This window comes from Staurois parvus, unplaced genomic scaffold (assembly GCF_062004578.1).
Source record: "Staurois parvus isolate SC_StPar_1 unplaced genomic scaffold, SC_StPar_1.0 ptg000287l, whole genome shotgun sequence".
Classification (NCBI taxonomy): Eukaryota; Metazoa; Chordata; class Amphibia; order Anura; family Ranidae; genus Staurois; species Staurois parvus.
This window is the reverse complement of record NW_028318083.1, coordinates 21,561,077-21,588,966: the sequence shown is the minus strand read 5'-3', so window position 1 is coordinate 21,588,966 and position 27,890 is coordinate 21,561,077.

Here is a 27,890-nt window from a genome sequence, read left to right as displayed (position 1 = left end):
CCAAAATTAATCTGCATTAATAGACATATACATATCCATGCGACGCTTGTGTCAATATATAGATGAAGACAGAATATGGGGCGGTGTAGTATCCCAATGTGTTTTGCAAATTGAGCTTCTTCATGGGTTCAGGGGATGCAACTGATAAAAAATATAACAAACATGACTAATACATGCAAAAGCAAAAATCATTGTATACCTGTATGTATACAACAATACAGAGGGAGAAGCTGATTTACTTACAACTATGTCTATCATCCGAAACATGAATGGTTTTTGCACGTATGTGTAAAGACCCACAGAGCATGGATGCAGAGAGGAGAGTGGTAACAAGCCAAATGAGGAAGCCTCCCTGACGGTCCCGGCTATAGAACCTGGGGGCGACATGTAGGGAGGATACAATCCGACAATCTATACAAAGGCCAGTCCTATAAAGAACATAAAGTATGTGTACTTATAGGATGATATCCAAGCAATGGCACTAATTTAGAATAGGAGGCCAAATAAAACCAAGAGACATATCAGTGCTAACGTACCTCCACAGATACAAAATCATGGTGGAAAAAACACCACCAGTCTAGTTGGATGAAATCATCATTTTTTCCAAGACCTTCAAGGACTATGTTAAATACATAGCCATGTGTTCACATGGCTAATGCAGTATGGGTTGAAGCTCAAGCCCAGGAAATGCCACTTAATGAGACAGAAGATCCAGTATCTAGGGCATATTATAGAAGCCGGGGGAGTATCCCCAGACCCAGCCAAGATCCAGACTGTGCAGGACTTGCGCACCCAAATACTGTCATTGAACTTTGCTCCTTGTTGGGGTTGGTGGGGTACTAATGTTGGTTCATCCTAAAGTTTGTTTAGAAAGCCACCCCTCTTACCCAACTATTGAGTGGACATGCTACCAAAAAGAAAATGGCTCATCGCCCTCCATCCAAGCTTAATGGCAGGGCCCGCAGCAACAGGCCTTTGAAACTCTGAAACAAAAATTGACTTCAGCATTTTTACTGGCCTATGCAGTCTACTCAAATCCCTTCTGTGTGTATACCGACGGAGCTTACAAGACCTGGGAGCTGCCCTGGCCCAGGTGCAGGATGGTTGTGAACGAGTAATTGCCTATGTGAGTCGCAGCCTAGGGCTCAACAAGAAAAGCTCCCCTAATTACAGTGCCTTCAGACTGGAGTTGCTAGCCCTCCTGTGGGCCATCACAATTCACAGAGTACTTCACTGGATTGGACATAGAGGTCTTCACAGATAACAACCCCTTCACTGATCTGCACACAAGGGGCCTTGAGAAAAAATGGGCTGTCTGCCTGGCACAGGTGGCCCCTGTTTTGCCTACATTCACCATTTCGTACTCCCTTAAGGAGCAGATTGCAGGCCCCCAGATGAAGATTGCTGAGATTTACACTTGAGAGGAATGGGTGTAGAGTCAACAGAAAGATCCCAACCTCATACAAGTACAAAATTTCCTTTCATGGTGGTGCAAGCTATTCTCCCACCAGTGTCAAAAGCCATCCACCACAGCCCTAATGATCCTGAGACAGTGGGATCGACTCGAGACGTGGGACAAAGTACTTTACCGCCAGGCATGCATTCCCACCCAACAGTGAGACATTCTACAGATCGTGGTCCCCCAGTCTCACATCCTACAGATCTGTAAGGTGCCACACTTAGTTCCTGATCAGGAAATACTTCTTCTACCCATGGCTGGCAGACTGGGTGTAGAAAGTTTGCCGAGAGTGTAAAAGCTGCTCTGTGCACAAATGCATGAAGAAACACACATGACCCTTTTTTTTGACCACTCGAAAACACCACAATGCACTGTATGTGCATTTTACAGTACAGTGCATAGGGGTGCACTGCAAAGCATCACACATATAGCAGTTTCATTGTTCTGTGTTACAGGAGCAAATGGTAACATGCCCATTTTATTTCACATTGCCGCAATGTTCCTGCATTAAGAAAAAAAGCATCCAAGAGGCATTGGGACTTTGATGTGTATTCATACAAAGTAGTGAGGGGACAAAAACATTCTTAGAGCACAGTAACTCAGGTTAGACTGCTCACAACTGATAAGGCCATCCTTCAGTGGGAAACCCAGCAAGTTACCAGAAAAAAACCAATAGAAGGAATGCTAGACCAAAGAATAAAAGAGCCCAAAATAATTTATTACTTTATACTAACAAACAACCAACAGGTCAGAAAAACTCCCCCTTTATTGGGGTTCCTGTTAAAATAAGAACCTTGTATGGACTCAAAATAGAGCTTTCCTTTGAGAATCTATGTAGGGATCAGGAGATCAGGAGAGTTACTAGCCAGCAGTATCTACGTGAGCAAACAAAATAGGAACATTCAGACCTCCTAGATGTAATAACTAAATCTGGATTCTTATCTTTTGGTCTGGTACTCCTTCTAATAATGCATGTTTTTTCCTGCAATGCTTCTGCATGGCCCTGAAAGACTGGCATATTTGCGGACACAAGAATGCTGTGGTGGTGCCAGTGAGAAATGCTTCCGTTGTGCATATCAAACACTTGTCAAATACAGGAAAACCATTAATTTACACAAAACCTTAACTGCTGGGGATTCACCCCACACCCATGATAAACTCAACACAAGACTTTCTCTCTACACCGATTACTTAGTATCTGTAACAGCAGGAAACAGCTAAGAGACTATGAGGTGAAGTGAGAAGGTCTGTCTCAAAAGGTCACTGACTGAGGAAACCTTATCTCATGGCTTGAAGAGCATCAGTTCTAATATTAATCTAGACCCTCAAATACATTATAGAAACACTTTAATTAGTGTACTGTCAAATACCCATAGACTTTCAATTTTAGATATTATTATTATCTGTCAGGGGAACACCCAATCCATTCATAATTTTATAGATTATTGCAATAATAATCCATTCATTATTCGGTTCACCTCTGTGGTTGATAAAGAATCCTTGGTGTTTCTGGATTTAGAACTTTAGCATGATGGATAATGATAATATTCTATCTATCTACATTTACTGTGGGCGGGCGGCATGGGCAGGCTGGATCATGTATGTGTACATCTTCCAGCTGAAGGGCACACAGTGCACCACCCCCACAATGGCTGTGTCCACTGGACACAGGAGATTGAAGCTCCTGGTGCCTGGCCACTTTCAGCGAATGGGGCGACCATGTGATCGCTAGGCAATCACATGATCACAATGTCAACAAAACTGTAATTAATTAATTATATATACATATTTTTTTAGCATAGTTCTTGGGCTTCATAGACCCGCTCCCTGGTGACTGTTGGTGTTTTTTTTATCCAGTGGCCAATTCAGACTTTCACCCATCAGTGAACCGGAGTTAATACTATTCTTATTTTGATACTTTGATATATTGGTATTGTGACTTCTTTTCTACCTTTTGATTTTCACTTTGTCAGCTTGTAGTTCCAGATTCCTCATCTATTTATTTATTTGTATATTCAATTATTAATACATTTTTTTCATTACTTGATTACGTTTTTAGTATATTGCCACTTCAGACTGTACTTTCAACTGTTGTTACATATAGGTCTCATGCACACTGAGAGTTTTCTCAGTTTCTTTGGCAGGAGAAAAACTGCTTTACAAAAATGCTGCAAAAGCTGCATTTGCACTCTTTTATGCATTTGACATTTATGTATTCTATTGGCCAGAATATTAAATTATTAACGTGCATATACACCTAAACACGTTTAGTGTTAACACTCGCTTATGCGTGTTTATGCGCATTACCGCATTTTTTTCTGCTCAAATGCTCCTCTCCTGAATGCTTTTTTTTAAAGTTTTTTTAGCCTGTAAATGCTCCTCTTCCAAAATGCCTGTAAACACCTATTTGTGCATGGACACATAGACTCATATACATATTTGTTTACAGGCTCAAAAGATAAATGCATTTTTTCTGTCCAGTGTGCATGAGGCCATAAACTGAGATGTGACCATTCCTACCAATAACCTCATCCAGCAGCACTCCTCACTATAAATACTGCTGAACGTAATCCATAGGCAGGCTGAAGAAAGGGAAGTCCTCCCAGAAATGATTTCATGCTAATGGCTTCTGGGTCCAAACCAACATCATCCAGGTGGGCAGTTCCTCATTTAACATCGGCAGGCGCTCCCTCCTCCTCCTCCCTCCTCCAGCTTGCATCATCCAACATTCTTCCATACCAGGGGCGGACTGACAACTCATGGGGCCCCCGGGCAATAGGGGATCATGTGGCCCCTGTGTCCTTGCCCAAACTCAAACAAGCCTATGAAAAAGTTACCAGGGGCATCTCATGGGGCCCCCTACTGACCCTGGGCCCTCGGGCAGTGCCCGAGTTTCCAAATGGTCAGTCCGCCCCTGTTCCATACTCTGAGCACCACAGTGATCCCTGCTTGTATCCTCACCAGGAATGACATCCATTGTGGATCTGACTGTCTGCTTATACATTGAGTTCCAGCTGGGCCAATGGCTAAGTCATCTGTTCCCTGATTGCATACTTTTGTGAGTGCATTTATTATCTTTTTAACAAATGTACTATATATTGATTTTACACAGGCTACACTATGATCTTTTGCACTTGTCTTTCTCGGCGTATACTGTCAGATATCCAAACAGTTTTTTTTTATTTTAATGTGTAAAAACACAATACATAATCCAATTTATGTAAAATATAAATGATGATTTTACACCAAGTAAATAAGTACCAAATATATCACTCTTTAAAATTACGCATGCCCGTGCAACAGCAACAAACTATGTAAATGATACTATCCATAGACAATGCTTTAAAAGCCTTTACAGGTTACTACTTTAGATTTACAAAGGAAATCAGGTGCTAGAATTACTGCCCATGATCTGACATTAGCGGTTATATTTTACATGTTTGGAACAATCACTGTTTGCGCACAAGCACGGGGGGGATAGGGGCCCTTTAAAATTTAAAAAACTTTTTTTTAATCACTTTTATTGTAGTCACAAAGAATATAAACAACCTTTGTGACAGCAATAGACCTGTGACAGATACTCTGCCCTTAAAAGCATTAAATCACACCAAGATCAGGTGTGACTGAATGGTTTTATTTTTTAAAAATGGCACTGATTACTTTCGAAGTGATGTCAAGTCATTGCTTCTGGTTTACTATTTAACAGAGAAGAACACAGCTGATCTGGTCTTTGTTCCATTAGGTGACTAGCCCATGGTAGTGCCAGCTGGTGGATCGGGACTCCTGGTGGGAAGGGAGATCCCATAAAAGTGAAAATGGTGGGAACGTCCCCTCCCACTGCTTGTAATACCAACCAAGTGGCTAGTTATTACAAACTTTAGATTTACCTTCAAGTATGAAGTGCAAGGGCCTGCCTGATTGCATACAATTTTAAAGTGTTTAGGTTTGACCTCATATTATATGGTTTTGATAAATCTAGAGGAAAATTGTACAGGAAAATTGTATAATGTATGGCCAACCTTCCTGAAGCCAGTCCCCTCATGATGTGGCAGAGATCTGGAACTGTGTCTGCTTACATATTGTTCTATGAATGCAGAAAAGTAATGCCTCCTGTGATATTCATTTCAAATATCACAGGACGCGTTCCTGTCCTCCAATCATAGAACAGCATGTGAAGAGGCTTGGTGCCAAATCTCTGTCTGCAAATGTGTGAGGTCTGGCGTTGCCTGTTTACATGCTGTTCTAGGAATGGTAAATGTAAAGCCTCCTGGGGTATGTGATGTCAGAACTCAAGGAGATTGCAGGAGACTTAAACAACATTCTCACCTAGGCGGGGAACAGCAGAAAAAAGAAAAAAAAAGTAAATAAAAAAATAAAAATCAAGAAAAGTCGGCCTTTTTAAAAGTGATGGGGGGGGGTGTTTGCTGTTGCAAAATGATTTATTTTAAGTGAGGGTCTGCTTTGAGTGTGATGTGTGGTGAAGTGTGATGAAGTGCAGTGAAGTGAAGTGACCCTGAGCTAAATTTACTGTAGTGGAAAATAAGATGGTGTGAACCTGTATGCACTACAAACATCCAGTAGGGAGAATGTAAAAAAAATTTAACCTCAATATTCACTATAACTTTTACAATGCTGTAACATTTGGCCTCATCCTCAAATTCAGAGAGTATTAAGAAATCATTATAAGGAGCCAAGACATGAGCTCTTTGCCTTGGACACACATGTTAAACTGAGCCTGGCTCTTTTATAACCTTTCTTTTTTGCACTGGACACTAAAACAATGGATTAGTGAGTTATTTTTGGCCACTTATATTTGCTTGGCAGTAGAAGGATTTGGCAGGACCAAAGCCTTTCCGTGCTGAATTTAAGATAGGAATGTAAATATGACTAACTTTCCACCTTTGTGCACATTGTTCCATTCTGGTTATTTAACAAGCTCTTTGGTTACATAAGCTGACATAGATCATGACCACAAAATGTTTTCAAGAGAGATGATTAAACTGTTTTTGTAATAATCATGTCAGAGTCAGAAACTAATTGATTAAATCTGTCTATTAATAGATTTATGTCTTAACTGGAATGACATTGAATTTTCTAAGTCACTTTTGTCATAAACAATTGCCCTTTTATTTTTTTATAATATACTGTTGTGACTTTGTTTTGACCTTTTTTCATCTCCTGCTGATCTCCTCCAGCCTTTTTCAGTCACTGCCTGTCTATATGTGCTCCCTCCGGCATCATTGCTCTGGACAGACTTCCTGATAGTGACAACAGTGGACCATGTCTGCACAATGTGTGTCTGTATGGCCACACTTTCAATAGCCAATCATGTGAAATCGTGTAAAATAGGTAAATATTTTTTTTTATTTCCCCCTTATTAGATAATTGAAGTGAATATTATAAAATGGGCAGCACAGTGGTTAAATGGTTAGCATGTTCGCCTGGCAGTACTAGGGTCGTTGGTTCGAATCCCAGCCATGCCACCACCCACCTGGAGTTTGCATGTTCTCCCTGTGACTGCGTGGGTTTCCTCTGGGTATTCACCTCCCACACTCCAAAGACATGCGTGTAGGTTAATTGGCTCCTGTCTAAATTGTCCCTAGTATGTGTATGTATGAATGTGAGTTAGGGACTTTAGATTTACAAATAACAGTGGGGTAAGTGAGCGCAGAAAGTACTGAAAAAGGCACAGTGCAGCAGCTGGCATACAAGGTAAATCTCAACACCTTAAAAACTCAAAATCACATGCAGACAGGGTATGCAGCGCTAAACAAAAATTAAATGTAGAGAACTAAGTTCCCAGTAGTTCCGTATAAATGAAGTTATGATGCTGGTAGCCAGTTCAGATTCCAAATGTGATAGTAGAACCAAACCAGTTAGAGTAAAAAATGTTCATAACAGCAAGGCATCAAAATGCAATCCTGAAGAAACCAACAAAATTATGCGCTTACCACAAGGGCATACAAACAAGGCGTTGTATGCATATACTCTGGTGTATCATCAGTGGGCAGAAGAGCCTGGTTCACATTGCAGACAGCATCCGGTCACTAGGAGGAGATATCAGCACACACTCTAGGATCCCATCCAGCTCATTAGATAGGTCCAACGGCATCCAGCCTCCCAGTATATACTTCTCCTATGGTGGTCCACCTTTCATGACTCGCAAATATATGAGTCATAAAGCAAAAACGATATGATGGTGAAGTATATCTTAAAAAGAACTTCGGAACTATAGTCAGAAACTATGCAGCAACCAGCAAATTGGTGGTCAATAGTGGATAGTGTGCCATACTATTGTTGGTGGTCAGTGGGAGCAGTTTTTCTCAGAGCATTCAGGAGAAGCTCCAGCAGAGAAGGAAGACAGAGGATCCTCTGTCTTCCTTCTCTGCTGGAGCTTCTCCTGAATGCTCTGAGAAAAACTGCTCCCACTGACCACCAACAATAGTATGGCACACTATCCACTATTGACCACCAATTTGCTGGTTGCTGCATAGTTTCTGACTATAGTTCCGAAGTTCTTTTTAAGATATACTTCACCATCATATCGTTTTTGCTTTATGACTCATATATTTGCGAGTCATGAAAGGTGGACCACCATAGGAGAAGTATATACTGGGAGGCTGGATGCCGTTGGACCTATCTAATGAGCTGGATGGGATCCTAGAGTGTGTGCTGATATCTCCTCCTAGTGACCGGATGCTGTCTGCAATGTGAACCAGGCTCTTCTGCCCACTGATGATACACCAGAGTATATGCATACAACGCCTTGTTTGTATGCCCTTGTGGTAAGCGCATAATTTTGTTGGTTTCTTCAGGATTGCATTTTGATGCCTTGCTGTTATGAACATTTTTTACTCTAACTGGTTTGGTTCTACTATCACATTTGGAATCTGAACTGGCTACCAGCATCATAACTTCATTTATACGGAACTGCAAGGGACTTTAGATTGTATGCCCCTTGAGGGTTAGGGACTGATGTGAATGTACAATATATGTATGTAAAGCGCTGCGTAAATTGACAGCACTATATAAGTACCTGAAATAAATAAATATTCACACATTTTATTGTACAAAGATTCTCAGCTCTTTCAGTAAATCAGCCTCATAGTTTTAAACAGGGATATATTTGACAAGGTGACAACATGGGAGTATAATTGGCATACAGTGGTCACCCATAATAGGTAATGAAGAAAAACCTTTGTGGAATGATTACTAGGTATTCTTTTGAAGAAAGCTGCGGATTTAAAGAGACTGAATACAACTTTTGAAATGACATTCATAAGATAAAGCTTATATGAGATTTTAGTGATTGTACTTCTATTGATTTTTCTGGACTTCTGAAGTTTTTATTAACCATTTTGGCTTTTGGAAAAAGTAGATTTAAGGTGACACTTTCCCACACTTTGCTTTTAATATAAATGTAATCACACGTGTAGCCCTCTTTAAGGGAAGGGGCGGGCGGTTATGAGAAAAAACCCTCCCCAAACAGGAAATTGCACTAAACCTCCCTCTGCTGCTTTTGAAACAGTGGACCGCTCCCTCTTCCTCAAAAAACTCCACGCCTATGGTGTGTGCGACTGTACTCTTCACTGGTTCTCATCCTACCTATCCCACCACACCTAATTCTTCTTCTTCTCCTCTTCCTTTCTACATTGAGGTTTCCCAAGATTCTGTTCTTGGACCCCTCCTATTCTCAATCTACACCTCCTTCCTGGGTCAGTTGATTGCCTCCCATGGCTTTCATTACCATTTCTATGCTGATGATACCCAAATCTATCTCTCAACCCCTCAGCTCACTTCATCAGTCTCCTCATGTATCATTAATCTACTAACAGACATATCAGTCTGGATGTCACACCACTTCCTCAAACTCAATCTATCCAAAACTGAGATCATAATATTTCCTCCCCTACGTGCCCCTTCCCTGTCTTCTCTGTCAAAATCAACGGCTCAACCATCAACCCGTCCCCGCATGCCAAGGTTCTAGGTGTAATCCTGTACTCTGAACTATCCTTTGGGCACACATCCAATCACTGTCCAAAGTTTGCCATCTCAACCTCTGTAACATCTCCATGATATGCCCCCTCCTAACCAATGACACCGCACAGCTTCTAACTCACTGCCTGGTCATCTCATGCCTCGACTACTGCAACTCCCTCCTCACTGGCTTACCTTTACATAGCCTATCCCCCCCTTCAGTCCATCATGAATGTTGTTGTCAGACTCATCTACCTTACCAACCATTCAGTGTCTGCCACCCCTCTCTGTCAATCCCTCATCTGGCTTCCGCTCCCCCAACAAATTAAATTTAAGAAAATTACAACAACTTACAGTATAAAGCAATCCACAACTCAGCCCCCCAGCTACATCACTAACCTTGTCTCAAAATACAAACCAAACCGTTCTCTTCATTCCTCACAAGACCTTCTGCTCTCTAGCTCCCTTGTCACCTCCTCTCATGCTCGTCTCCAGGACTTCTCCGGAGCTGATACCACCCTCTGGAACTCCTTTCCCCAATGTGTCCGACTGTCTCCTACTCTTTCTATTTTTAGACGATCCCTGAGAGCTCATCTGTTCAGAGAAGCCTCTCCTGCCCCCACCTAATAACTGTACTTTCTTCATCAGCCAATTCCCCACAGTTATTAATGTTTGTATCTCTTGACCCTCCCTCTTAGATTGTAAGCTCTAATGATCAGAGCCCTCTGATCCCTCCTGTATTAAATTTTATTGTAGTTGCACTTTCTGTCCTTTAGTTGTAAAGTACTGCTTAAATGTTGGCGCTATAAGAGAACTAGAACCTTTGCTAAGTGGAATAGTAGGCTTGATAATAAACCTCCACCCAGAAAAGGGCCTCTGTGAAGAGCAGAGGAACTATTGCAACCTGGAGGTAATATTAACCACAGCTTTACAGATACACACTGTCGGGGACTAGGTCCTGGCCGGCCGCTGCGACGGAACTCGCTCATGCGCACTTGGGACCGCGGGTGCGCGCCTGGCACCAATGACAGCGCAGAGCGCGGTATTTAAATCCGCTCTGCGCTGACACTAGTTGCCGTATAGTCTCTTCTGTTGTTCCTGCTCCTGTATCTGTGCTGATTGATCGTTGCTGACCCGGATTGTTCCTGACTGTGCTGTATTCTCCTGCTCTGACCCCTGGCTTGCCTGACATCTCTTTTGGATGCCCCTCATTGGATCTGACCTTCCGTTACTGACCCGGCGAGTGAACCGACTATTCTCTGCATGCTGCCTTGTACCGTGCTGTCCCCACGGTTACCAACTCAGCTTGTCCGACCACGCTTTTGCTCATCCATCCATCCATCCTGCTCGGTCCCATCCGCCTCTTCACATTAGGCTCTCATCCTGCAGATACCTCTGGAGGATCCCTCTACCACGGGTGGGTGTATTCAGGGGCCGCGACCTGGTCTCTGTCCATCCCCACCATCAGGGGCCCTGGTGAACAAGCAGACTGGGACTTAGACTCCACGCTCTGGGGACTCCTATTCCGTGGGTTGCTAGAGGTACCGCCAGGTGGTTCATTACACACACCAGTATGGAAATGACACAAGCTTTATATAAGAAGAAATTAACAGGTATTATCAGCAAATGGCCCGACAGTCCTGGTGGAATTGTGTGCATATGCCTGAGTATATATAGTTATTAATAGTGATAACCTCAGATAAATGTTACAGCAAAGTCCAGGTGCAGAGGCCCCTGAGGATGATCATGATGCAATGTCTGTATTAGTGTCAGTCCTGAAAACAAGATCTGATGGGGGGACCCTCCAGCTGTTGTCCAGCCAGCCTGGAATGCAGCTTCTCACAAGCAGAAACCGTGGTGTAGTACTGAAACTAAGAGTCAACATATCTACTCTGCACTTTAGGCCCTAGTAGTTTTCAATCTGACATTTAACTGGAAGTCTAACTACCAGAAGTGGCCGTCAGATGCCTAACCTGGATCAAGTCCATGCTGCTTATTGAGCCCTGAGCTAAAACTAACTATAGAATCCCAGACCAGAAGGAACAGGGGTAATTAAAATAACATGCATATTGCTGCATATAATATGCATAAGCTGCATATAACCACCTTTTGCAATAAACAGGATCACTTACTAATGTACTAGAAGGTAACATCTGCACACATACAGTAGCTATCTGACACTGCGTATGTGAAATGATAACAATAGGACAGAGATATGTCTGCCACAAGACATCAGATCATGAAGCTATGGGCAACTACAATTAAATAGCCAGAACACAGGAACAATTACCAAACAGTCTCTGCTTCTGGTTAAGATAAATATGAGACAGCAGATCCTGTATGTGGACATGGGGTCTCCAAAAACCCCCTCTCTCGATTTACTTTCTCCCTTTGGGGTTTTAAACCAAGCCACCAGGGACAGAAACTGATGTACATAAATAGTTGTGGACATTGAGTAGCAGAGACACTTATAAATACAGGCAGTACAGGGCAGCAGATCCCTACATATGCCTAAGATATTGACTTTGATTAATTTAAGTGCATTATATGATAACAGAAAAGGTGCTTGACAGTCATGTAAATAGTGAAGTGTTATCCAAACATCTAACATTAACAAGGAAGGGCTCAGAATCAGCACTGATTTTCTGTTCTGACTATAAAGTGTTAAGTGATTCCCTGCAGAGTGCAATGTTGTGAAAGGAACCAGTAATCATTATTTGCTTCTGTTAAATAAGTTCACACTCTTTTCTACCCTGTTAAGAATGTGTTTAAAATACAGAATCACCTGCATCAATACAAAAGACCCAGATTCAAAAATAGCTTGTAAACTGTCTAGTAGTAGCAGCAGTGTAATTATCACCTAACATTATATCCTAATTAGTGTGTGATCATCTTACACTCAGTGAAGGAAAACATACATGAGATGCTAAATGAAGCCTACTGATACTTCAGGGAAATGTACCAGTAAATGAAAATCTTAAAATGTAAATGTCATTAAAAAGAATGCTTTACTTCAATATGCATCATAATCAATGCATCTCACAACCCATAAGACACACTGTATATCAGCATTACCAGATATTATTTGGTACTTTTGAAATTTGATAGCCTTCACAGATGGAATGATTATTTAATTTATGATTTAAAGTATTAATATATTCATGTTTTAAAATATAATTTAAAAAGAAAAAGAAATGCAACAAAATATTTACAGGTGAAACTCGAAGAATTAGAATATCGTGCAAAAGTTCATTTATTTCAGTAATGCAACTTAAAAGGTGAAACTAATATATGAGATAGACTCATTACATGCAAAGCAAGATAGTTCAAGCCGTGATTTGTCATAATTGTGATGATTATGGCTTACAGCTCATGAAAACCCCAAATCCACAATCTCAGAAAATTTGAATATTACATACAATCAATAAAACAAGGATTGTACATAGAACAATATCGGACCTCTGAAAAGTATAAGCATGCATATGTACTCAGTACTTGGTTTGGACCCCTTTTGCAGCAATTACTGCGGTGTGGCATGGAAGCTATCAGCCTGTGGCACTGCTGAGGTGTTATGGAAGACCAGGATGCTTCAATAGCGGCCTTCAGCCCTTTTGCATTGTTCGGTTTCATGTCTCTCTTGGCAATGCCCCATAGATTCTCTATGGGGTTGAAGTCAGGCGAGTTTGCTGGCCAATCAAGCACAGTAATCCCACGGTCATTGAACCAGGTTTTGGTGCTTTTGGCAGCGTGGGCAGGTGCCAAGTCCTGCTGGAAAATGAAGTCAGCATCCCCATAAAGCTCATCTGCGGAAGGAAGCATGAAGTGCTCCAAAATCTCCTGGTAGACAGCTGCGTTGACCCTGGACTTAATGAAGCACAGTGGACCAACACTAGCAGATGACATGGCTCCCCAAATCAACACAGACTGTGGAAATTTCACACTGGACTTCAAGCATCTTGCAGTGTGTGCCTCTCCATTCTTCCTTAAATACTCTGGGTCCTTGGTTTCCAAATGAGATGCAAAAGTTGCTCTCATCAGAAAAGAGAACTTTGGACCACTGAGCAACAGATCAGGTCTGTTTTTCTTTAGCCCAGGTAAGACGTTTCTGTCATTGTTTGTTGTTCAGGAGTGGCTTGACAAGAGGAATACCACATTTGAAGCCCATGTCCAGGATCCGTCTGTGTGTGGTGGCTCTTGATGTACTCACTCCAGCCTCAGTCCACTCCTTGTGAAAGTCCCCAACAGTTTTGAATAGCCTTTTCCTGACAATCCTCTCCAGGCTGCGGTCATCCCTGCTGCTTGTGCACCTTTTTCTTCCACACTTTTCCCTTCCACATAACTTTCTATTAATGTGCTTTGATACAGCACTTTGGGAACATCCAACTTCTTTTGCAATTACCTTTTGAGGCTTTCCCTCCTTATGAAGGGTGTCAATGATGGTTTTCTGCACAACTGTCAGGTCAGCAGTCTTTCCCATGATTGTGATTTCTACTGAACCAGACTGAGAGACCATTTAAAGGCCCAGGAACCCTTTGCAGGTGTTATGGCTTAATTAGCTGATTAGAGTGGGACACTTTGAGCCTAGAATATTGAACCTTTTCACAATATTTTATTTTCTGAGATTGTCAATTTGGGGTTTTCATGAGCTGTAAGCCATAATCATCACAATTATGACAAATTTCTTGCTTTGCATGTAATGAGTCTATCTCATATATTAGCTTCACCTTTTAAGTTGCATTACTGAAATAAATGAACTTTTGCACGATATTCTAATTTTTCGAGTTTCACCTGTATATAAAAAAATATTGCAAAACAGACACATAGCAACAGTAAAGAAAAACAGTATTAAAAGTAAAACAAACACACACATAGCAATGTTCACTTGGTCTTTGGTTTCATACAGACTAAATTGTTTCCAGAGTACTCGAATCTGATGTATCAGAGTCACTGGCTCTCATAAAGAACTCTTAGCATTCTTCATTGTTTTGATGGAGATGAGAGCTGCAGCTGCCAACTCCAAACACACATGTAAGATGCATAAAAACAATGTCATCTAATGGAGTTTCTGGATGTCCAGTAAGAAATATATGTGTCACAAAAAGCACAGCTTCACCCACAGCTTTACCATAATACAACTAACTCTAGCAATATTGAAGTATCGTTTTTCAACAACCCACACAACAAACGCAGCCATGCACTGCCCATCCTTATCTTAATGAACATCTCTCTTAAGATAGATCATTATTGATTGTTTACAATTTAAGCCATGGTGGATGGACAGTAGATTCCAAGCTTGGCAAGATAAAAGACCAGTACTGGTACATTGATCTATTTAGGTACTATAGGGTAAGGCTCATCCAGCTAGCACCTATAATGCCCTGGGACTATATATGTGTGGCATTGCCAGCTAGAGCACAATTGATTTTATAATTACAAGCAGCCATTAGTCCATGCTGGATTTTTGTGACACATATATTTTCGCACTGGATGTCTGAACACTCCATTAGATTACATTGTTTTTATGTACCTTACATGTATGTTTGCCTTTATGGCTAAACCAAGCACTATGTCCATGTACTTAATGAGTAACTTACATTTTCTACAAATTACATTTTAGATAAAAAGTGGAGTTCCAGTAAAAAACAAAACTGTAGCTGCTGACTTTTAAAAAAATGGACACTTACCTGTCCCTCGATCCCGTGAAGCCCCCCCCCCTGCAGCTTGTTTGACTGGCTGCCCTATGTTGCTAGAGTATCATCAGTGTGGGCACCCAGCTGTGACAGCTTGCATCTTCATAGGCTGGCGCTCACTGCGCATGCTCGAGTAGCACTGCGCTTTGTGAATGGTCCCATAGTCTTCCGGGACCTGTCACGTGCCCCAGACCACTACAGGGAGGGGGGGGGAGGACAACTTCCACTTTTGATCACCTAGGTGAACACAGCGGAAGTGGGACGGGTACCTGTCAATTTTGGGTACACAAAAAGGTGCCAATCCTTAACCCCCATGGCGGTATTCCCGAGTGTAGCTCGGGGTTAACTTTCAGTACCAGAAGCGGTAACCCCGAGCTACACTTGGGATTACCCTGCAGCGTTGCTCTAGGATCCCTCCAGCACTTACCTTGTCCTGCGCTCCCGCGATGTCCCCCCTGCAGCGTCCCCAACATGTCCTCCGGCCGAAGCCGGCATCTGTCTTCCGGGTTCCATTCCCGGAGAGTGTCGGGACATACGGGACGTACGGGGAACGGAACCGGCGGGAATTTAAAAAATTTAAAAATTCGACATTCACTCAATATACTAAAATCTGATAGTATTACATTACTGTATCAAGCCATTTCACATACATTTTGTCCCTAGTGCTTTGTCCTGTGCCCTGCCTGCATTTTTACTGTTTTTTCTGCCTGGAAACTGAGAAACGTCCATGGAGTCCAAAAAGCGTCCCTTTAGGTCAAAAGCGGTTTTAGACCAGCTAGACAACAGCGATAGTAAATTAGAACCACTTGCAGAATTGAGTGATAATGATTCGTTGGGAAATTCGTCATCAGACACTGAAAACGATTTTGCGACTGAGCTCAGTGATGGGATAACTTGGCACTCTATTTCAAATTTCAGTGTTTTGGTTTGATTACATTATTGAATTAAATTTATTATTATTATAGTATTATTTTTTATGATTAGTTATTATATTATAATTTATGATTTAGTGTTTCAAATTTTATCATACCCGGGATGTTTACTAGACTTGGACAGATTTCAGTGAGTTATTTCTAAGAATTACAGGCCTACAATAAAAAAAACAACATATTTCCATTGAAAACAATGTACTGCTTTGAGCACAGAAATACTGACATAATCAGACCGCTAGGGAGGTTAATGGGAACCAGTCCTTAAAGCGGAACTTCCCCTTTTGGGTGGAGCTCCACTTTAAAATTTTGATAATCACACAGTAGGTCTCATATGCTGTTGTATTAACCACTTTCACCCATCCATAGGCCTTTACCCTGATGGTGGATATTATTCTTTCTTTAAATGATTCTTATGGTTACTACAGCAACACTTAAGAAGTAAGTAGACCACTGTATATAGAATTACTGTGATTACACCCATCCAGGGGTGGACTGACCATTTGGAAACTCGGGCAACTGCCCGAGGGCCCGGGGTCAGTAGGGGGCCCCATGAAATGCCCCTGGTACCTTTTTCATAGGCTTTTTTGAGTTTGCGCAAGGACACAGGGGCCCCATGATCCCCTATTGCCCGGGGGCCCCATGAGTTGTCAGTCCACCCGTGCACCCATCCTTCCTTTTTATTTGGTAGGGTTCCATCAAAGCCTGTACTGAAATACAGCAAACAATCGTTGGAGGAGACAGATCATAATTTTGGAGACAGGGCCTTAAAACAGAATAGAAAAGTATTACATCTAGAATTTCATTAAAGACTTTACCTTTAGTTTTGAAAAGCGATGGTGAATTTATTTACTGGGTATTATGATAACAATAAAACCACGATGAAGTTCTGACTTATCCCCTTTCTATTTGAAACTAGAAAATCATTCTTTCATTTCAATTGATACATTATATATATATATCCCTTTGTACTTTATCATCCCTTAAACCAGCGGTTCTCAACCTGGGGGTCGCGACCCCTTTGGGGGTCGAACGACCATTTCCCAGGGGTCGCCTAAGACCATTGGAAAACACATATTTCCGATGGTCTTAGGAACCGAGACACCGCTCCTCTCTCCGGCGATGTGTGGGCGGGATGATACGCTGCTCCTGTCACCTGGCCACACCTCCGGGATCGCTCAGCAGCTCCGCCTCCTCGCCGCTGATTGGCCACCGGAACTGTAGCTCAGGAGAGGCACACAGGCGGCCAATCACCGGCGAGGAGGTGGAGCTTGGAGAGGAGGAGCCGAGCGGCAGCGCGCGTACATCAAAGAAGATCGAGGGAGCTGCCGGAGCGAGTGAAGAGGAGAGCGGCCAGAGAAGGAAGACAGCTGACAGGTAAGTGAGAGAGCGAGCCCAGGCTGTCACTAATACCAACGATGGGGCACTATTCCTCCCCCCACTGACACCAACGATGGGGCACTATTCCTCCCCCCACTGACACCAACGATGGGGCACTATTCCTCCCCCCACTGACACCAACGATGGGGCACTATTCCTCCCCCCACTGACACCAACGATGGGACACTATTTCCCCCCCACTGACACCAACGATGGGACACTATTTCCCCCCCCCCTGACCCCAATGATGGGGCACTATTCTCCCCTCCACCACACTGACATCAATGATGGGGCACTATTCCTCCCACTGACACCAATGATGGGGCACTATTCCTCCCCCCACTGACACCAACGATGGGACACTATTTCCCCCCCCCGACCCCAATGATGGGGCACTATTCTCCGCTCCACCACACTGACATCAATGATGGGGCACTATTCCTCCCACTGACACCAATGATGGGGCACTATTCCTCCCACTGACACCAGTGATGGGGCACTACTCCCCCCACTGACACCAGTGATGGGGCACTACTCCCCCCACTGACACCAGTGATGGGGCACTACTCCCCCCACTGACACCAGTGATGGAGCACTATTCCTCCCACTGACACCAATGATGGGGCACTACTCCCCCCACTGACACCAATGATGGGGCACTACTCCTCCCACCGACACCAGTGATGGGGCACTACTCCCCCCACTGACACCAATGATAGGGCACTACTCCCCCCACTGACAGCAATGATGGGGCACTATTCCTCCCACTGACAGCAATGATGGGGCACTATTCCTCCCACTGACACCAATGATGGGGCACTATTCCTCCCACTGACACCAATGATGGGGCACTATTCCTCCCACTGACACCAATGATGGGGCACTATTCCTCCCACTGACACCAATGATGGGGCACTATTCCTCCCACTTATACCAACGATGGGGCACTATTCCTCCCACTGATACCAACGATGGGGCACTATTCCTCCCACTGACACCAACGATGGGGCACTATTCCTCCCACTGACACCAACGATGGGGCACTATTCCTCCCACTGATACCAACGATGGGGCACTATTCCTCCCACTGACACCAGTGATGGGGCACTATTCCTCCCACTGACACCAGTGATGGGGCACTATTCCTCCCACTGACACCAGTGATGGGGCACTATTCCTCCCACTGACACCAGTGATGGGGCACTATTCCTCCCACTGATACCAACGATGGGGCACTATTCATCCCACTGACATCAGTGATGGGGCACTACTCCTTCCACTGACACCAATGATGAGGCACTACTCCTCCCACTGCAAAATTACAGTTATGAAGTAGCAACGAAAATAATTTTATGGTTGGGGGTCACCACAACATGAGGAACTGTATTAAGGGGTCGCGGCATTAGAAAGGTTGAGAACCACTGCCTTAAACAAACAAAAAATGTATTGCTTATTGGCTTAATAATCTAAGCAACATAGACATAATACAGTGTTCCATGCTATGAACTGTAAATTTGTAAATCCAAATGAGGATAAAGTGTTATCACTGTATACACCACTATTATGTGTTTTGTGGAATGGCTATGCAAAGCCAAGTTCACTGGAAGGGTTTCAAGAACATGTGGATGCATTCAAACATTTTTCATGTAATTTTTCTCATGACAAATTTTTTATTTTCCCTCAGCTGATGTGTGAATTTGTTGATGCTTCCAGAGTAACGATCCTCAGCACAAAGTTCTGGAAACTAGAACAGTAGATTTACATGATTACTTGCATTAAGTAGCCTGTGTTTGAAAGAATTTTGCAGGTTGTAAAAAAACAGATGTTCTAATGCTGTTCTAGAGTATGTGGATGAAGACAGTCTACTTGACTTATATAGCTATCTTTCGTTACGTACTGTTCATGGTATAAAATCAGGCTGTAGTGTAAACTTTAAACCTGGGTTATGCTGAAAGAGCTTATCCTATATGGATATGTACAACATGTTGACAAAGGTCCACAATTCAGGTCCTGCTCAGAGGTCTTAATAGTCAAGTTCTTTTAATGGAAAATTGTGTTTAGAAAGACATAATTATTCTGGCAACATTTTCTTTCCAATAATTTTCATAGAAAATTTTAAGGAAAATGCAAAACTCCAATACTTGCGCATATGAAATCAGTATGCTAACGACACATATCAAAGTACAATGGATTGCAAAAGTTAAAGATAACATAGAGTCCATTAAGTATAACCTTCTACAAGGCAGAACTCAAAAGGTAATAATGTGAGACAATATAAAAAAGGAAAAAAGCCAATCTGTCACGCTTTTCGTTCTGTTTTCACGTGTTTCTGTCACGCTTCTGTGTTCATTGATCCAGCGCTGGGTTTTGCCTCCTGTCTGAGTTGCTCAGGTTCCTATTTATCTGCCCTGAACCTAGGTATTATTAAGCCTTTGCACCTGTGTATCAGTGTTCGAGCAATGTGTCTTCATGTGGAAGACTGACCCCTCTGATTCCTGTGGTGTTCGCCACCACTGCTTCCCATATTCTTTGTGTTGTTTGATCCTGTCTTTGTTCTCAGTGTTTTCCCTCTGGCTGTGCAGTTATATTCTCTTTCATTTCTGTCCATAGTTCCCTTCATTTCTTCTTGATGTGTGTGTCTTTTTAGCATTGTTTCTTGTTGTTGCCCTTTCTAACTTACTGAGTCTCTCTCTCTGCACCATTGCTCAGCATCCCCAACTCTCCTGTGCTTTATGCTTGTTCCCTGTGTCCTCTCCCCTGATGTCCCTATCTAGCTTGCTGCAGTAGTTTACCTTGGTTCCAGCCCCCTGAGGACCACCTGTGTGGCAGGGAAGGAGTGGTCCACCTAGATGACCTGGTAGCAGTCACTGACCCACCAGCAGCACAGGAGAAGGACTAAGTGAGTAGACCTGCACCCCCTAGGTTAGATAGTGGAAGGAGCACTCTGGTGGCAAACCAGATTAGAAATTACCTGGGACTGTCTTACTTTAATGTAGCACGCACTGGATCCCCTGCTCAGAGATTTCCCTCAGATAGCTGGATGAGAGGAGAATTCATCTGGGGTCTGGGGTGGTACAACTGGAGACCCTGGCTAGCTCTCCAAAAGAGACTGTTTTGCTGTAAAAACCTTGGAAAAGGTAAGGGGTGTACGGGATGCCCAATGGAACTATATGGAACTATATAGTTCCATTGGGCATCCCGTACACCCCTTACCGTATCCAAGCTCAGTTCCTCTAATAGAAAAAAAACAAACTCAAGGACTGGTTACTGCTTCCTGGATGCACGTTGATGTGAAAATGCATGTTGCCTGGCTGTGCAGGACAATAGAGGGACCCAAATCTCTAGCAACCTCTGAGGGGGTAGTGCTGCACTACCATGGCCCCATTCCATTCCCCACGTATGTGTACCCATATCCCTCATATGCAGTATTATGCCCCATATTGTATAGCTTACTGATGGTTTAAAGGGAGTGGAGGAAGAAAGGAAAGGAGCCAGAAAAAGAGAAAGAAAGGGTAAAGTAAGAAGTGTACCATATCCATTCATAGCTGTACTCGCTAGAAGCAAATCATAAGGCATTTGACAGATAGTTGATCCAAGGTTTCCAAACTTTGTCAAAGAAGGCATGTTTGTCATGTAATGTTGCTGAAACGCGTTCAATAATTATGATCCATGACAACTTAGTTTTCACTAGGTTGAAAGGGATCATGGGAGACTTCCAGGACCTGACTATGGTGATCCCAGCTGCCATGAAGATAAATGCTATATTCTGGCAACATTTTAACATTGATTATTGAAGCATAATGATACACTATATGATCAAAAGTTTGTGGACACCTGACCCTCACACAATATACCAGTTTGTTGAATATGCCATTCCAAAACCATGAGCACTGATATAGAACTGAGTAACACTTTGGGGCTATAACAGGTTCCACTGGAAAGCGAGTGGGAATTTGGCCCATTTAGTAAAAAGAGCACTTGTGAGGTCTAGTACTGATGTTGAACGAGAAGGTCTGGAATGCAATAGGCATTTGAGTATGTAGCGCTACCCTCGCAGGAGCCACTTGAATATTTTGGGTCCCCTGCTCTATGCCTCCACCCCTAGAACAACTTCTACCCCTTTGACACAGCTGGTTAGAGTCAGACACTGCAAACACCAGTGCAAAGGACACCAACAAACAGATTAAGATTATCAAATAGTGCTTTACTAGAGAGTATTAGGTCAGCACAGAAACAGATAATAAACTGTGAATATTTCCCCACGATGCTAAGCTTAGACTTAAACTAAATTATACCAATGTACAATGATACAGCGATACCAGTAAACCTTATTGTGAAACTGACAAACCTCCAGTAGGTCTATGATTCCAGGAGCAGGAGGGGGAAGAGGAGACCCTTGAATGTGTCAGATTTTGCTTTTTGTTTCTGCACTTTTTTGTGTCATACCAATACAAACAAAAGAAATACACATGAGAATTCCTAAACATTTATAATTGCAACAATTTTCTGGGCAAAGTAGTGAATTATCTGACAGGAATGCAGGGGTGCTAATTTTTTCAGCTATGGCTGTAGGTGCACTGTCCATTACACTTTGAGACAATCAACATGGTGAAAAAAAGGAATATTGTGTCTTCAATTCCTGAGCTCTTAGAAGAGTCCAAAAAGGTTTTATCTCATAGGTAAGCAGATGACCTCTGCAGATGGAAGAGTGGTAGGGTTGTCATTACTGGTGCATTAATACTTTACCCTAAGGTAAGGCTCACTATAAAGCCACCCATGCATAGCAAGGTGCAGGGCCCTCCTAATCCTTTTGTATTGAACTGTATTGTTGCTGTATTGTCTCCCGTTATATTGTAAAGCGCTGAGCAAATGTTGGCTCTATATAAATCCTGTATAATCATAATAGCGATTATACTTAACCACTTCCTGTCCAGACACTTTTACCCCCTTCCTGTCCAGGGCAATTTTCAGCTTTCAGCGCTATCACACTTTGAATGACAATTGCGCAGTCATGCAACACTGTACCCATATGAATTTCTTACCATTTTTTTGAGACAAATCAAGCTTTATTTTGGTGGTATTTATTCACTGCTGGGATTTTTATTTTTTTGCTATGTAAATGAAAAAGTCAAAAAATTTTGAAAAAAAGTGTTTTTCTTATAAAATTTTGCAAATAAATAATCTTTCATCATAAATCTTGGCTGAAATGTATTCCGTTATCTTTTTAGTAAAAAAAAAAATAAGCCAAATTAGTTTATAACCAAAAAATTTTTAAACTTTTTTTTACATTTTTATTTTATTTTTTTATATTATTATTTATGTTTTTTTTTTTACATACTGTCACCCTAGCAGTACAGTGTCACCATGGTGACACTGTACTACTTGTGGGGGGTGATGAAGATTTTTTTTTTTTTTACAGTGATTGCTTTTACACCCATATAGGATGTAAAAGCAATCATTTCTCCTCTCTGTCTGCATTCTTGCAGCCATTGAGAAATACTGAGTGAGCTGTGATTGGGCACAGTTTGTCACATGGTACAAGGCTGTTGTGAATAGCCTTGTATCATGTGACCTCTGTGATCATTCACAGATTTCACACGTAGTAAGCAATGATGTCACAAGTGACATCTTGCTTACTACTTTGCATGTGATCACTGATTGGCCAATCAGTGATCACATGATCGGGATCCCATCTGACGATCCGTGTTTCACTGTGTCCGGAGGACACAGCGGGCACTGGATCGCAGTGCTGCGCGCTCCCAGGGAGTGCGCCCAGCTAGAAATGGCGGATACCGTTTATAAACGGCAACCCACCCCTGGAGTGCCACTGTCCTGCCGTTTATAATCAGCAGGCGGACGGCAAGTGGTTAAACTATTCAATCACCAATAATTCTTTACACCTTTCTTCTGCATTTCTAAAATGATTCCTGTTTTGATCTGGTACTCTCTGACTACTTCTAAAAGAGGACACACCCACGACGAAGATGCCAATATGCAAAGTGCAGTAAAGAGTGAGGCTCACACTGGTGCAATCAGCACCAAAGTGGAACATGTGTACTTGTTGAGGAATGTGTTAAAATAGTGCCGATGATTGTGGCACACCACAGCACAATTAAGAGTTTATCAGCAGTGCACATTCTGTCATGCAGATAAATATAGGGTTAACAGTAGTAAAGGAAGAAATTCCTCAGCATTGGTGTGAGGAAAAAATGCCCCTGCATTGGTGGTGTGACTAGAAGGAAAAAATGCTCCTGGGTTGATGATGTTGCTGAAAGGAGAAATGCCACTTCATCAGTGTCAGTTGGTGAAAATTGCTGGTGTGTCGGTGGTGTCGGATTGAGGAGAATAATTTGACATCTGTGTCAGTGGGATAAAGAAAGGGAGTGGAGCTGGGAGGTTGGGGAGTTTCATGTGTGCATTTACCAAAAAAAGTCCATTCCTAGACAATCTTCTTCTTTACCCTTGTCTACCACTCTGACCCAAAGCCTAGGCAGTATCCCTGCAGCATTAACCCCATTCAGCCGGGCTCATGGAGAGAGTATTTAGCTGGATGGCTGTCTCTTGGTCCAACTTGGGAGAATAGCAGCCTTCCCTCCTGGTTGGGTTCAAATTTTTTTTTAAGTCTGTGGAGGTGCAAAAAAACGAAAAACCCGTAAGTGGACAAAAAAGTGCAAGTGCAAAACACAAACACAAAAACTTAGGGGTGCACTTAGGGGTGTGACCTCTACCCTGATCTCCTGGGGCACTAGGCTCCTGACAGTGACTGAGGTTTCCACATGGTCCACCTAGCTAAAAGGCCTGGCAGACCCCTTTCCTTGTGGCTGCCGACCACCAAATTATAGGTCAGGGGGCTCTCCCAAAGAGAGATCCCCCAGGAACAGGGGAGGAAGGAACCAAAGGCCACAAATCCTCCCCCTAGACATCAGGGCAGACCCATCTTAGTGAGAAAAAAAATGCACACAAAAGTGAGAGGTGACAAAACGTGGGAGAAAATAAATAAATAAATAAGTGACTGTGCCATTGTGCACTGGCTAGGCCCTGAGACCTGTAGCATACAAATTGCCCTGGACGTAGCCAAAAGGCCTAGCCCTAAAAGGTGCAGTGCAGAAAAAGTGTTTTGGAACAGTGACCATGTGCACTTTTCACACGTGGGATCCCACCCCCATGTGCTACTAAGAGCACCCCTGAGGCGAGCACTCAGGTGGCACTGCTTCCCAGACTCTCTGCCTCCCCAGCCCCTGGCCAGACAAGGTAGATCCATTCAAATCAGGAGGAACTGGGCCTCAGGAGGAATTGGGCCCCTCCGGTTTTCCAGAGGGAATTACTCCCGGGCCCCAACAGCCTGTGGTCGTCTTGGTTTCTCTTCCAGCAGGTACTAGCCTTCAGAGCCCCCATCATACTAGCAGGGGTACTTTACAGCTGGCAGTCCTCGCATAAAAGTAAGAATGATGGTGGAGCACCCCTACTGGACACTGATAACAACGGCCTGGTTGGGTACAAATGCTACACTAGTAAAAGGAGGTGGGATGGTAAAATAGGAAGACTAGAGGTGTTACAAAGCAGCATGGCTCTTTAGGAGTGTGGGACGCAGAGCAGCTGCATCACTGAGAGATGTACCTGTACTGAGAAGGAGGTCACTTTTCCACCCACAGTAGATTGCTAATGGAGGGAAGAGAAAGCAGAAACCTCTTTCCAGCTATGGAGGCCCTTTGTCCTTCTGGCACTTTAGTCACTCCTGTCAGTGAGGCAGTTGGAGAATGAAGTGTTCGCAAGTTCCCAGAGCTCCCCCCATTCTACATAACAATGTTTCAACCAGGTCACCTGCCCTTTCTTCCCCCTTATTGTCTTGACCAGGGGTCTCCAAACTTTCGAGACAAAGAGACAGTTTCCTGTCCTGCAGACTTTAGGGGGGCAGGAATGTGGCAATTGGGAGTAGAAAAGGTCCCGATGTCAGTGGGGAAAAAAAATGCCCCATCTTTGGTGTCAGTAGGAGGAATTGTGCCCCATTGTTGGTGTCAGTGAGATGAATTGTGTCCCATTAGTGGGATCATTGGGAGAAATTGTGCCCCATCATTGGTGTCATTGGGAAGAATTGTGCCCCATCATTGGTGTCATTGGGAAGAATTGTGCCCCATCATTGGTGTCATTGGGAAGATTTGTGCCCGATCATTGGTGTCATTGGGGGAATTATGCCCCATTGTTGATATCAAAAGATGTAATAGTGCCCCAAGGGCCAGATAAAAGCAAGAAAAGGGAAGCATCTGGCCCTTGGACCACAGTTTGGAGACCACTGGTCTTGACCCTGCCTGTAAACCTATACCACTTAAAATTGAACTTGAAAATTTTTTTGGGGATAATTGCTATGTGAAAATAAATTACCTCTAATAACAGGTGTTCTATGTTTGGATGGTGCTGCATTAGGTAAAAGTATTAGTTTCATTGATTCCAGAAATTGTGGATGTTTGGATAGTGCTGCATTAGGTAAAAGTATTAGTTTAATTGATTCCACAAATTGTCCAGAAAATACTGTAAGCGCCAAACCTCTGGCACTAATAAAGAGTTCCTAGATTAGTACAGTGAAGGATAGTAGTTCGCTAACTCTCCATCTTCCTCTCCCCTTACCCATTCACAAAATATCTTGTGTTCTTTTCACAGAATGCAAGGTGTTCTTTGAATAGATGGGGGAAAGGAGAGGCAAAGGAAATCCATGAGCTCCCTTTGTCCATTCATAGAACATCTTGTGTTCTGTGGAAAAAACAAGACATTTTGTGAATGGACAAGGGAAAAGGAGATTGGAGAGCAAGTGAACCACTATTCTTCACTGTAAGAGAGCCTGAGCTGTAAGTCTCAGCTCTGGAAGGTTGGTTCTAAAATGAATGAAAATAATTATTTTGCCTTGCACAGCATCATTCACACACGGGACAGCTTTTATTAGTTTATTTTTACATAGCAAATGTCAAAAATTTGTTTTTTTCGGAGTTCAGAATGAACTGCATGGACATAATGCATCATAAGGGAAGGCCAACTGTGACCTACTGCTCAGAACTTCTGTCTGTTTTCTAAACTAAATGACAAAATGTGCTCCTCACTAGATTCACTCAGTAAGCTTTCTTTGGTGTACACACTAATTCAGTTTGTTAGTTCTTGTGACCTGGTTCATGTATGTATTGGTTAGCATTTCCATTCCTGAGTGAGAACAAACCTTTGGATGACCCCAGTAAAAAATTCAGACACGCTCCATTTTTCATTAAGGAATACTTTACAATTTTTATTTATGCCTCTTCTGAGCATTACATTTGTGCTGACAACTTCAGATTTTTAAATATTTTTTTCAGGATCATATGAACTGCAAAAAGAAGTTTTCGCAGCCATGAGACACCTGTCACTTGACATGTATATAAGGCATGCACAATGAAATGACTCATAGATAAGTAGTAGGGATATCAGGGTCAGATTGCTAAAGCATAACAAATAACACATTTGATTAATGTGTGTAATTTTCCAGTCTTTTCAATAAAAAAATGAAATGTGCTTAATGCACATTATACTATTTAAACTTACAGAAGTTTTTGTGGAGATATCATAGTTACATAGTTAGTCTGGCTGAAAAAAGAAAAAAGTCCATCTAACTCAACCATAAAAAAGTTATAATCCTATACACACAATTGATCTAGAGGAAGGCAAAAAGACCCAGAAAAGCATGATCCAAAATGCTCCTGCAGGGGAAAAAAATTCCTTCCTGATCCCCCGAGAGTCAATCGGATATTCCCTGGATCAACTTTACCTAGAAATGTTAGTATCCAGTTATATTATGTTCATCTAGGAAAGAATCCAGGCCTTTTTTAAAGCAATCTATTGAGCTGACCAGAACCAACTCTTGAGGGAGTCTATTCCACTTTTTCACAGCTCTTACTGTGAAGAAACCTTTACGTATTTATAGAATAAATTTATTTTCCTCCAGACGTAAAGAGTACATGTTGATCATATCCCCCTTAATCTCCTCTTCTCCAGAGAGAATAAATGCAATTCCTTTAATCTTTCCTCATTGCTGAGCTCCTTCATTCCTTTTATCAGTATGGTTGCCCTTCTCTGTACTTTCTCCAGTTCCCCAATATTCTTATTCTTTTGGTGCCCACAATTGAACTGCATATTCCAGATGAGGCCTTACTAATGATTTGTACAGGGGTAATATGATATCTCTCTCTCTGGAGTCTATACCTCTAATAATACAAGAAAGGATTTTGCTCTCTTTAGAAACTACAGCTTGGCATTGCATGCCATTATTAAGCTTGTGGTATACCAGAACTCCCAGATCCTTCTCCACCATTGATTCCCCCAGTTGTACCCCCCAGTATGTATGATGCATGCATATTCTTAGCCCCCAAATGCATAACCTTACATTTATCAACATTAAACCTCATTTGACACATAGTTGCCCAATTAAACACAGCATTG